This window comes from Micropterus salmoides, unplaced genomic scaffold, assembly GCF_014851395.1.
Source record: "Micropterus salmoides isolate LMB-PRFRI ecotype aquatic unplaced genomic scaffold, ASM1485139v1 Ms_hic_scaffold_1, whole genome shotgun sequence".
In the NCBI taxonomy this organism is placed as follows: Eukaryota; Metazoa; Chordata; class Actinopteri; order Centrarchiformes; family Centrarchidae; genus Micropterus; species Micropterus salmoides.
Window position 1 is genome coordinate 66,297,578 of NW_024040040.1, and position 13,527 is coordinate 66,311,104.

Consider the following 13,527-nt stretch of genomic DNA (forward strand, 5'->3'; position numbering starts at 1 on the left):
AAGACTCACCAAAAGCATCAGGACAGAACTTCACCATCACTGACTTCAGAGCTGAACACAGTGGGAATTATTACTGTGAAGCCCAGAACAGAAGAGGACGTCATAACTCCACCTTACATCTGATTGTTGTGGCAGGTAAGTTTTTGCATTCACCTGCATACACAAATGTTTACTGCACCAGACCTGATTCACATGTTAATATGAAAAAAACAGCACGTTCTCACTCACATTGCTCATGTAACAAAAAATAAATATAATAAATAAATTTCTGTAGCTGTGTTCAGGGAGAAACCTCCATCATGTCAGAAGTGGATCACACTGACTGACTGATTAACAGACAGTATCATCTGGGAAAGTGATTTATTAATGTAATCCTGCTAATGAGGGAAATTGCATATCTGTCTGTATTTCTAGGGAATTCAACAATGATATTGAATATCATCAGGTTGACTCTGGTGGTCTTGATGCTGATTCCTCTGCTTCTCCTGAATCTGTGGACGAGGTAAAACAATCACAATCCATCAGTTCAGTCACCGCTCTTTTATTCTTCAAACTTCTTTTAATTTTAGTGTTTTGAATTTCATTATTTTTAAAATTTGTATTTGTTGTTGTTGGACTCAATCCAGGAAGAAGAAAACTCGGAGCTCCACCTCTGAACCAAATGAACATGTAGAGACGATAGAGGTGAGAGAGAGGTCCTGTTGACAAAATGTCCCCTAAATCACAGTTATAATAACTTGGCTCATAAATGCTCTGGAAAGTGTGAAGTGAATTTATGTTTAAAATACAACTTGCTAAGAAGAAACCAGTAAAGCATTTGGTCATAACAGTATTTCAGCAAATAATTTACTTTCGAAACTGTGGGGTGGAGATAGAGCGGGTTGCCTGTTAATCGGAAGGTCGGCGGTTCAATCCCCGTGTCCCTGGGCAAGATACTGAACCCCTGGCAGCTGTTCCGTTAGTGTATGAATGTGTGTGAATGTTAGTTTCTGTTTGAGCACAGTATGAATGTGTGTGACTGGTGAATGCAGATGTAAAAGTGCTTTGAGTAGTCGAAAAGACTAGAAAGGCGCTATACAAATACGGAGCATTGCAGGTTTGAGCCTTTGTCGTCTCTCCCATCAGTTAGACTTAGGTTAGACTTAGGCTATCAGTTAGTTCCTATGAGAACGTCTCAGACTTGAAGGCCGTCACAGACATAAGACACAGAGCAAAGACATGGTACAGTCAGGTTAGAGCCTCTGCATCCAATACAACAGGCTACCTTCAGATTTACAGTTAAATTTAAAACTCTAACTTTACACAAGTTTCATGTTATTTTCTTCAGATGCAGCTGAACCAGACTCACCTCATGGAAACAAAGTAGGACATCATTGAAATATCACTGTAGAGAGCGAGGCTGTGGAGGAATCCATTTGCCTTCAACTCCAAAAGTTTTCCTTTTCAGTTTTCAGTAGCAGCAGCAGGGTGGAGTCAGCAGCGCAGACAGCAGCAGCATGTAGCAGAAAGTTTAGAAGAAGGTGGTGTTGGCAGGTTGAACTGAATCATGTCGACATTTCAGACGTGATTTATTGTTTAGATCAGGTTGTCTGTGACTTAATGTCTTAACTTACTGCTTAAACAATGTGAGCGTATTAGTTCCAGTAGAGTTAAATATTAGTTTTATTACATAATATGAGGACCAATAAACATAATAAATAACTTTTGAAAATTCCTCATGAGCTTCTGGGTTTGCACCTGTCCTGGTTGACAAAGCCAATAAAGTCTGTTCAAAACAGAGACAGTGAATAAAAGCATCATGACATTTTACTCAATGTAGGGGTAAACCAGTGCGAAAGTAACAAGGCAATTTTCTCAGAGCGAGTGTGACAGAACCTTGAGCACACAACCCTTGATGGAGCCGCCAAATATTGCATGATTTTGTCATTGATTCCCGTGGCCGTCTTCGGAAAACTGTTTTCAAGCACGGCAAGTAAATTTCTGAAGCAGTACTGTTTTTCGAAGTACAAGTTGTGTCTCTCATTTCATGTGTCACAGTAATGATTAATCTACAGGTTATTTAGTGCTTTAACACACCCTGAAGTTTGCCCTGTCAGAGTTTTTCAGTGTAAGAATAAATCGTGTTGATATGTCAGGAGTTCCTGTCGGGACGAAAGTAACTCATTAAGCAACAGATTATGCCAAGAGTGAGGGTCAGAAAGACAGAGGTCTAATTCAGCCAGATGTTTTCATGCACATTTTGAAATTACGTATAAAAACAGCTGGATAGAAATAGACTATGTTTGCATTATTTTGAGAATTTAAATTTATGTTATGAATATTCATTTTCATATTGTTCATATTGTTGAAGAAATGTTTTATAAAATGGATTGACTTTGCCAATAAAAAAGATTTTGAACAAGTATACGGTTGGGTTACTTTTGAAACATTTAACTGTAAATAGATAATAAAATGAAAATGTAATTTATAAATTTTTTGCAAAGATAAAGGACAAAATAGTCACGTATATTTATATTCTTTTGACCCTCCTTACTTTCAACCCTCCTTTGTGTTACTTTTGACCCAACTGATGGGGTCGAAAGTAACAATGTGCCGCTTATGTTTAAAGTGAAAATATACGGAAGTCGTAATACCACCTGATATTGATAGACCATTAGTGACCACAGCAAAAATATATCACATTCTACAACGTAATATTTTAAAATCAGGTTTTTCTGAAAAATGGTACTTTGGCCCCTGCTCTCCCCTACAGTTCACATTTTCACACATTGAAATCAATCATAAGGTAATTTGTAGCACACTTTGCTAGATGTTACTTTTTCCAAGAATTCCAGTGGCTGATTCAAATTAACAGCCAGCTTCCACAACAAGTGATGGACCTGTTGGACAACTCTGTAGATGAAACACTGATGTGAAAAAGGTTTTGATTTCAGCTTTACTGCTTATTTTTCAGATTATAATTTTATTTTATTTGTTTTAAAGACAAATACAATTCAAATGTGTTTTTTTGCTTTGGCTTATTCTTCACATTCTCAGTTCTTGTCACTATTAAGGTGAAATTGGCCACAGTGTAACAGATTATTATGATTTGGGATGTTGCTGATATAAAGATGACAGTTTAGTCCATTTAAATTCTTTGGGGTCGGTCATTCATGGAAGCAGTCGAGGTTTTACTGTGAAGCTTTTCGGAATAAAAGCCAATCATCGATAGTTTGTGCAACACCTTAATTACGAGTCTTTTTTCAGTCAAAACAAATTGTTTTCAAGAATTAGTTGCTATTAAGATATGTCAAAGATGTTGGTCCCCAATGTGAGCTACTGACACTTCGTGGACTTAATCTGGACCTCTTATGCTTAATTAATCAATTGTCCTGGGCATCCTGTTTCAGTATCTGTGATGTTTCACTGTTCTCTAGTGGGGAAGCTTTGAAGTTCAGTGTGTAAGTTTTAGTGACTTCTAGTGGTGCGGATTGCGAATTTGTGTGCACAGTTGAAGCAATATATAATAATAATATAATACAAATTCAGAAAGTATTCTATTGGTCACTTGATAGGCACACGGTCGTGACCTTTATCACCATTAGCAGTAAAACGAAATACACGTTTTCCACCAGGGTAGTAAAATGTGAAGTTTAGCTGCTGATCTGAGCTTCCCTGCTGTTACTGTTTCAGTACCAATAATATTCATCAGCTGTTTGCTCATGAAGGTAACGGCGCATTTCTGTCCACATAACAAAGCCATAAGAGAACACTGTAGAATAACTACACTGAAAAAATTTAAACCTTGGATTAATTAAAAAATATTGAAGTAATCAATCACACAAAATATCTGTTATTGACTAATTTATTCAGCTTAACCTGAACTTTTTAACTCCATGCAACCATTTTTTGAACCTAATAATTTTAGGTTAGAGCAAATTAATTTATGTTGTCTCAAATAAAAAATACCAGTTGGCATTATTTAAAATGTATAGTAAATCAAAATTATAGAAAATAGCTTTAACTACATTTTGATCAATGACTACAACACTTTCCTTTAGAACATATTTATTTTTAAATGTATGCAGATGAACAGTCTCTGTCAGCTGAACACCAGAAAAGGACTACTGATTACATCAAAAGACAAATCATGGAGCTGTGAATAGTAGCATAACTCCTAAGACATCATGCAGTACCCATGGCCAAGTTACCGGTATACGTTTTCTGATGTGCGAGCATTACTATCAGCTAAACACAAGGTAAACACATGGTAAATATTTTCCCCCTGCTGCACACACTGCCCCACCCTAATCTGTGAGGTCTTTGGATGTACTAACATCAGTCTAATGCAAAAAAAAGTTACTCTGACATTACAGATTGTGGTGGGGCAGTGTGTGCTACAGGGTGAAAATATCAACTACTAGGGCAGCATATGGACCGTGTGTTTTGATCATCTTTAAATAAACTAATTTCAATGTAATGGCTAACACAAAAATACTGTAAGCCCACAGATTTGTTAACTTAATTTAAATTGTCATTTGATGACTTCACATTTGTAGTAACATTGAATTAGGAAGTTTTACCACCTTTTAAATGTTTTTGAAATCACTTTCAGATGAACAGAAGAGACAAATCCTGGAGCTGCGGGGTCTTAAAAGTTTTTAAAAAGTCTTAAATTTAACTTTGAGAATCCTGGGGGTACCCTGGTCATCTGTATGTGAAGATCCCGAAAAGGAGTCTTCACGGCCCTGTCCACCTGAAGGGATGCTAGTTGTGGTTTCGGGGTCTAATTGGAAGTCTTTGATAATTATAAGATCCTTAATTACAGTTGTAGAGTTCACAAATATGTTCCCAAAAGCAGCGTCTTATTGCAGCCTTATGTGTCCTCCTAATCCACATGCATTCTTCACCTCTTCGATGTGCTCTTCCCGTGAGTCAGGAATCCCGTGGCGTAGCTTCATTCTTGTTGTCTTCATTCAAGATGACCAGCAGTTGAACAGTTGCAATATCTGCCATGGTGCCCTGAATGACAGAGGCATAGGAAGAGGGGATGAGAGAGAAGCAGCTTTACACTTAATAGCCAATGGCTAATGATGCTAATTTTGATTTTTTCTCTCCTAACCGACAGGAATAACCTGCATGTTTTTTTTTCTTGGAAGTTCAACCTCAGCTCTTAATAAGTTTATAATAAACTGTGTTGCCAAAATACAGACCCATAAGGACAAAATGTACCCAGTGAAACCACTTTTTTAATCCCACATATTTGTCATATTTACATTAAATTATGCATTCTGTTATTTCAGCTTTTCAAACTACAGCCCTGGCTTCAAAAATTACTGAGCATTTAGTATACAGAAAATAATAATAATATTTTTGTATCATTATTTATTTAGGACTGTTAAATGCAAAAGTATTAATAGGAATTAGGAGGATGGCCTAATTATCACAAATGAGCTGGCTGACTGGTAGAAAAACATTTCTTGTTAGTTGGATTGTTGTTTTATTCTCCAGCACTGTGCTTCGGCTTGTGGTTTCATGTAGTGACTCTCTCTCTCTGTCCAGCGCTCTGTTTTTGGCTTTGTATGTTACTTTGTGAGAATCAGCTGGTCGCTAATTGGCAATAAAACGGGAGCTTCCAGCATCGAAGCTCAGATGAGCCAGCTAAACTTTTTCATGTAGTTCTTCTCCAGCGCTCTGTTATGGCTTTGTTAAGTGGACAGAAATGCGCCGTTACCTTCCTGAGACAAACAGCTGATGAATATTATTGGTAATGAAACGGTAACAGCAGGGAAGCTCAGATCAGCAGCTAAATTTTACTGCCCTGGTGGAAAACATGTATTTCTTTTTACTGCTAATGGAGATATATAACAAGACCGTGTGCCTATCAAGTGACCAATAATAAATACTTTCTGAATTTGCATTAAAAAATGTTATTGGATATTGCGTCCCACTGCACACAAATATGTAATATATACTTTCACATGCTAAATGCCCATTAAAACGTTGCACCGTTTTACCACAAGCTGGAATTATGGCTGTTAAGCTCAAAGCGCTACTTTGAGTTTCTGTTGTATTTAAAAAAATTCTAAAGACATTTTGGTAATATTTGCAGATTGCTTATCTAATTAAGCAAAGCCAGAAGAGCCTTGATTCTCACCAGCCAATGCCTTTGTAAACTTCATGTATTATGTGGTTTATAATGGACTGTGGTGCAGAAACAGTGAGGCTTACATTGTCCTGTCATCTGTCAGTGGTCATACTTGATGCACTAGATGTGATAGTGTTTCTTCATTTACTTTGGTATGTTAGTCCAGATGAGCCAACCCTCCCAAGATGTAAAATAATGTATTACAAGAGTTTGAGACATCATGTAGTACTTCATTTCTTCATTTGGCTGTTGTTTATTAATGAAAAAGTAACAATAACATTCAAAAAAACATTTGGTTTTCCATAATTTATATAATTTCTTAACACATCTATCTAAAGAAACCTAATTTCTCTTTTATCTCATAGATGACATCTTTGTCCTGTCTCAGGCACCGTAGCTATACTGCTCGCTTGGGTAGGGGAGGGCGGGTGCAATTCGCAATATTTCCTCACCAGTATCAATGTTGCTGGTTCTCCTCGGTTGTTGAAAAAAAAAGAGAAAATACACATTCAATGAACAACAGCAATGTTAGACTTTTTTCAGTGTACATGAAATTAATCTGACAACATTTTTTTTCTACCAGCACAGTAAAGGTTTAGCTGTCTGATCTGAGCCTCCAGCTGTAAGCTGCCATTTTATTGCCAATTCTGAGAAAGAGAAACACGCCACATCTCTCGGTGATTATGGCCAGCTTCTAGCTAAAGCTATCAACAGTTTTCATTTGCATCGCTAAAGTCCGGCAAACTTAATTACCTGTCCAGCAGAAAACAGACAGCTTCAGCACCTCTTTGAAAACATCTGTCTCACATTATAGCCTTCCATCTGGGAAAATCCACAACATCCCTGTTTTCTGCTGTCAGCTGTTTGTATCTGTCCCGACTCCGTCTGGCTTCATGGTATTAAGATTCACAGTCTGTTGGCTCTCGTGCTAAATAACACGTGTGCTGTTCATTTGTCCAAATGTCACTTCTCCTCTTACTTATAATAAACCGGACTACTCAAAGACTGCATATTGTTGTTATTAATATTTCCTCTTCTTCTTCTTTGTACATATTCAATGCAGTGACGGGCATCTACACTACCAGAATTATACTAGCAGAAGAAGAACGCCGTGATGACAAAACGTGCTGTTTGTTCCTTGTGGGCTACGGTAGAAACATGACGACAAAATACGCCAAGCTCCATAGAAGGGGGTTCCCGGTTATTTACATAAAAAAAGGCTCATTCTAAGGTAATAAAAACATAATGGTTCATTATGTAAGGTCTTTATACACCACTGAAAACATAGTTATGGATCTTATATTGCATTTCTATCAATAGATCCTCAGAAATATTACACACTGAACCTTTAATAATAATAATAATTATTATTATTTAATAATAATAATAATAATAATAATAATAATAATAATAATAATAATAATAATAATAATACTTATTATTATTATTATTATTATACTCAGAAAATTTACTTTCTTAACTGCTTGCCACTGTGACAAGGAAATTGTATCTGTCACTTTAGAAATTAATGCACCAAGATAGCCTAAATGAAGGAATAACATTCAGTTCATTTAGGCAAATTGTGATGTAAATAATGTACATTTTAAGGTATAGTGTGCAGAGAGATGCACACAAAGACAACTGTTGAATTTAATATGTTAATATGGAAATAAATCGATTTAAGGAGTTTTAAATTAGGTATTTACTGCATCTAATCTTATCAGTTGTTAAACCGTGCAAAACAAGGAAACAAGGCAAATAAATTTGCCAAAATAGGGTTCTTCTAGACAACAGTGTGTGTGCACGTGTGCTTCGTAACGGTGTGGCCAAGGGCCCATCATAACAGCTTGCACTGGGGCCCATATTTACTACCTTACGCCATTTGTTATGACATTTATTTCACCTAACCTAACATTCACTAACAGCCAGATTTTTCAGCCAGAAAGTAACGTTACTGGCACCAGATGACAGGAAAGACAGGAAACCTAACACACAGTTAAACAATGAATGAGTCCTTGTCTCAACAAAAACATCCTTTTCTCGTTTCAATCCAAAAGCTGGCCAATGAAAATAAAAGCCAGTGATGCCTCTTGCGTCTGCTGCTGGTAAGATAACCGGCTGTCACTCAGGAGGGACTGGGCCTCTTCCACTGCTGAGTTTGGTTCAAACACCGCCACAGATATTACCTGAGCTGACTGCTCTGTGTGTCTGGTGTGTATGAGGCAGCGGCGTGTACCTATCGCCATAACAAACTAACCTTCTTGTCTTTCTGTTTTCCCTGTCCCTCAAAGTGGAGGATGGTCTGACAATTTTATCTTTATAATTTATTTATTTGGTGGATGCTAATGCCAGAGACCTTGATAGCATTTTTCAGCTGGGCGGCGCCAGGGGGGTGCTAGGTGGTGCTATGGCTACCCCTGGAATAGCCATAGCAACCCCAACAAATCCGTTGTTCAATTATCATTTAAAATTTGTATTGTGTGAATACTGTAATTCTTTAAGAAAATAAAACATTCATTAAAATTCATTAAGAAACCTACCAAATTATTTTAATGTACGTTAAAAAGAGAAGTGGTCAGTTTCAACTAATGAGAGCAGAACCCATTGAACCTTTGACCCTATTTTCGCAGTGAAAAAAACAGAGATAGAGAGAGATTAGATTTTGGAGTAAGAAAATGGATCATTTTTTACTGCAGAGAGTGAAGGTGAATCTGAACACCAACATGATACAAAGAATGTGGCTGAAGCAGGAGATCAATCCGCCGCTGCTGCTGAGGATGCTAACGCTAGTGCAGTAGATGATATCAGCAGGAATCCCCAGGATGGCCCAAGGTGGCCAATTCTTCAAAAATACCCATCATGCCTGTTTGAAGCACAACAGAGAAGTTTCAACAGAAGCTGGTTAGATCAGTATATGTGGCTGGAATATAGTGTGTGTGAAGATGCAGCGTTTTGCTTTGCCTGTCTGCATTTTTTAACCAACTCCAGATCTTTTGTCAGTGTCTGGTTAAAGCACTGACTGAAGAAATATAGAAATATAGACCCACTGACTTCTGAATTGACCATATGTTGCAGTGAGGCAAACATTTGTCACATATCAGTGGATGTAAGGAAAATGTTTCAGCTCTCTGGGACGTATGGGGGATTTTCCTAGATTTTTTGGAAGTTTGGAAAGAGAAATATCCATGTCCAAATGTACATATGTTGTAATAAGCCACACCCACTTTAAGCAATCAATACCAAGTTTTACGCATCATCTGAGTAGTGACCCTAGATCGTACAAACAGATTTTTTTTATGAATCCAGGCAGTGAATTACGAGGTGTAAACTTTTCCCAGGACTACAAAGTGAAGCTCGAACCGAGCATGTGAACAGACGCTCCAAGTTTTTTACAATAGGTTCAGCAAATTTTTATATACAAGCCTACATGTAAAAATTGTACGTAAAGACACAAAAGTAAACATTTCTGGGAAAAAAACGAATCAAAATTATTTTGATTACTTTTGATCAGCAACTTCTGTAGAAGATCCTGCCAAAGTTTCGAGTCAATTATGTCGATATTATCTTGTCTTTAGACTGTTTGAATTCTCTGGATCAGATAAAACGTGTGTATCATCAGAGAAATTCCCTGATTATCTGTTCTTGTATCTTTAATGGACACTTTTCTTGGTAAATGTGTTCTTCAGCAAAACAATTCATGGGTCCAGGTTTTAACTTATTCTGATCCATCCACACAAACACATGAGTGAAAAGAATTGATAAGTGTTACAAGATCTGTCCAATCAAGTTTCCTCGTGGACGTGATGTCAGAAAATTCCACATGCGGGAAAATCATGTCTGACACACACATTTTCATTTTTTAATGCACTCATTTAGCTTATTTACCCACTAGAGGTCATCAGTAGACACACACACACACACACACCAGTAGCTGATTTCTAACAAATGAAAGAAAGAAAATGATGAAGGAAACTGCTTAAATGACATGTAGATTACCACTCTCCTTCAGTGTGTCTTTAGTCCACTGCTTCAGTATCAAAGTGTCCAACTTGTATCCATGGTAACAGGAACCCATATAGTTTCTTTTTTTATATTTTTTTATTGCGAGACAAAAGACAACATTGACATATTGATAGAAACGAGACAAAATCACAAAAACAGAGAAATTAAAATAACCATTAATACATATAACAACAAAATTACTTGATCTTGTGTGTGTGCGCACGTGTACATGTCAGTGTACATGTCATGTACTGTCCAAACGGGAGGACAACTGCTGGATGGGAGATGGAGAGAGGTAGCATGGCTATTGGGGGTACAAAGGGGAGCCAAACAGAACAAGGGAAAAAACATTAATTAATAAAAATAATAATAATAATTAATAAAATGGAATATTGCTTGCTAACACCATCATCTCCACTGCTAGTAAGAATTCTCAGTGATGCTAGGTTATATCTGATGCCAGCAGCATCTCAGCCGCAGGTTTCAGTAGTGATCAGAGTAGGGTTACCTCCATTAAAATGTGTTCTACTGTGAACCTCATCTTGAAAATAAATGTTAAATTTGTTAATGTTTTCTCCTCCAGATGCCCCAAGGGTTTCCGCTTGTGAGTCCCTCTGGTGAGTTAGTGAAGAACAGTTTAGTGACTCTGACCTGCAGCAGTGATGCAGCTAATTATACCTGGTACAAGTGGAATGCAAACCTCCAATCTCATTAATGAACTACAGCTTGTCTTCGGGTCCATCCAGTCCTCTGCCTCTAGAGAGTAAATGTGTAAAATGTGGGTAAAGCACAGCTAATTTAAAAAGCATCATGCAATTATCGACAACTTTTTAAAGCTTAATTATCCAGTCAAATGTTTTGCTGATCATGCTCTTTCTTCAGCTCTGCCTGTTTCACATTCACAGTCTGCTGCTGTAGTTCACTGAGCAGCTACAGTAGATGATGAAAAGTAGTTTCATTTACAATTGATCTCCCAGATCTGCACAGATGTTCAAACCTTCAGTAATCCCGAAAACTCCTCTAAAGTTCCAGATGCTCCCACACATGAATATAAATCCAACGTGGCGACCGCGCTGGCGGACCGGTCAGCTGCAGTGGAACCATAGACTGTAGATAAGAAATGGACGTTGTCATGGTGATGGTTTGTGGACTGCCGTTTTGAAGCATCCAGTTGGCCGATAAGCCGCCGCCACGTTGAGTTTTTGCAACCAGCGTCACTGGACGTGACCATATTTGGACTAGACGGTTGAGCTAACGTCCTAGCTTGCTGATCTGTAATTCACATTAACTGTCATTTTAACAGGGCTGATAACTTTGTCGGCCGGTCGCTTTCTCTGCCAGGGAAATGCTCTGGAGATCCGTCTTGGTCGGTGTATTGAAGAAAACTTGCAGTGGTAGGCTTTTAACCTCGGCTCGGGTTGTCGCTTTGATTGTCCTTTGTTACTGCTCGCGCACCGGACGCACGTGGCTGGGTCCGAACTTCGGTGGGAGCAGTATAAGTTCACTCCAGTACAATAAAGCTTAAAAGAACTTGGTCGTTCTTGAATTAAAATTGTGTGACTTAACGGTCTGATAACTTTTAACAAACAAAACAAAAGAAAATATGAAGCAAGTAGCCTAAGTTGCTGGAAACGAGGGAAAAGCGGCTCTTCACGTGTGTCGCTTGAAAAGAACAAAGGAATCTTTGCGGCAAGCCGGGCCGGACTTCTTTGGGCGTTGCTGGGAGACGGAGCAGGCTGAGCGCGTGCAGAGAGCTGCTGGAGAGCCGAAGTACAAGGAAGAGAGAGAGCGAGCGCGTGTCCCTGCTTTTGTTTGTTGGGGCATGTTTCCCTGGAGGGGGAGGGCTTCCGTCATCTTCTTTGTTACGTTTTATGGCGGGTGGCACCCAGTGTTAAGGTGCATTACCGCCACCTACTATGTTGGAGTGTGGACCAGAGTTTCTATCCCTTGATAAATAAATAAACAAAACAAAACAAAAACATAAAGAAAGAAAAGATTAATTACGGAGTTATTTCACTGTTCACTAAACTCTATTGATCAATCCAGTTTCTTTCAAATAATGAAATAGTTTCCATACCTCAATGTCAAATACATTTTTTAGACTCAATTCTTCCTGTCCAAGCTTTCTGATTTCCCTCCTTAATGTTTCTCGTTCCCGAGAGAATTTTTGACAGTGAAGAATTACATGTTCTACTGATTCCTCTATTTGACAGTGCTCACACAATCCTGAAGGGTGCTTGTTTATTAAGTGCAGTGTTTTATTAAGTCTAGTATGCCCTACCCTCAGCCTTGTCAAGATATTCTCCTCTTTATTCATTCTTCTAGCTGTCCTTCCTGTGCCCACATCCTGCTGTAGTATATAGAGATCTCGCCCTGTATTTCCTGTATCCCAGCTGTTCTGCCACTCCTTAATGATGTTTCTTTTGATTATTCCTTTGGCATCAGATTTACTGAGTGGTACGCACAAGATCTCCTCATGTTTCAGAGCCTGTTTTGCTAATGCATCCACACCTTCATTTCCCTTAATCCCTCTGTGAGCTGGGGTCCACATAAATGTTATCAGCATGTTCATATTTTTAATTCTGTACAACGTTTCATAGATCTCATTAACCATGTCTTGCCTGCTGTGAGATGTAAATGACTGCAGTGACATTAATGCAGAGCAGGAGTCTGTACAAAGAATAACTTTCTTAATTAGTAATTCTTCTATCCGCTGTAATGCTGTTACAATTGCCAACATCTCGACTGTATATACGGATAAATGATCTGATGTCCTTCTTTTAACAGAAACATGTAAGGCAGGAATACTGAAAGCAAAACCGGTTCTGCCTGTATATACTTGGACAAATGTTTGATATAGTGTTTGTAACCTATCTTCAACCAATACTGCAATATTTGCACAACCTTTTTGACCCTGCATTCTTTCCAAAAAATTTAAGTCAACTGACACTGAAGGAAACATCCAGGGTGGTGTTACGGATAATGGCACTGTAGGGATAAATCTTCCTTGACTTAATGTCATGTCTCCAGCTATTTCCTCACATTTCCATGCAAAACACCCTCGTTTGGCCCTTTCACTCTCCCAACATGGGAGAAGTATCTTTGTTGTAGGATGTCGATCGTCAGACTGCCCTTGCAGATTTACCCAGTAGTGCATCATTAACTGTTTACATCTAAAATGCAGCGGCATTTCCCCACCTCAACCTGAAGAGCAGACACAGGAGTTGTTTTTACAGCCCCACAACAGAGTCTCAAGGCTTGAGCTTGCACCAACTTCTTTAATGAAGTTTTTGCTGCTGATCCATAAGCGATACACCCACAATACTGATCTAATCAGCACTATATACACATTTTTAATAGCAGCCCTACTTGCTTACTGCCCTTACTCTGACCCTGTT

General features: G+C 38.3%; 1 long non-coding RNA gene across 1 annotated transcript; it reads left to right on the plus strand.

The window, feature by feature from the left end:
* The first annotated feature begins 73 nt into the window (after positions 1–73).
* Positions 74–2,410, plus strand: LOC119899171. The gene is made up of 4 exons (XR_005443735.1): positions 74–135; positions 415–502; positions 627–684; positions 1,328–2,410. It is a non-coding gene; the product is annotated as an uncharacterized LOC119899171 (long non-coding RNA).
* The last annotated feature ends 11,117 nt before the right edge of the window (positions 2,411–13,527 follow it).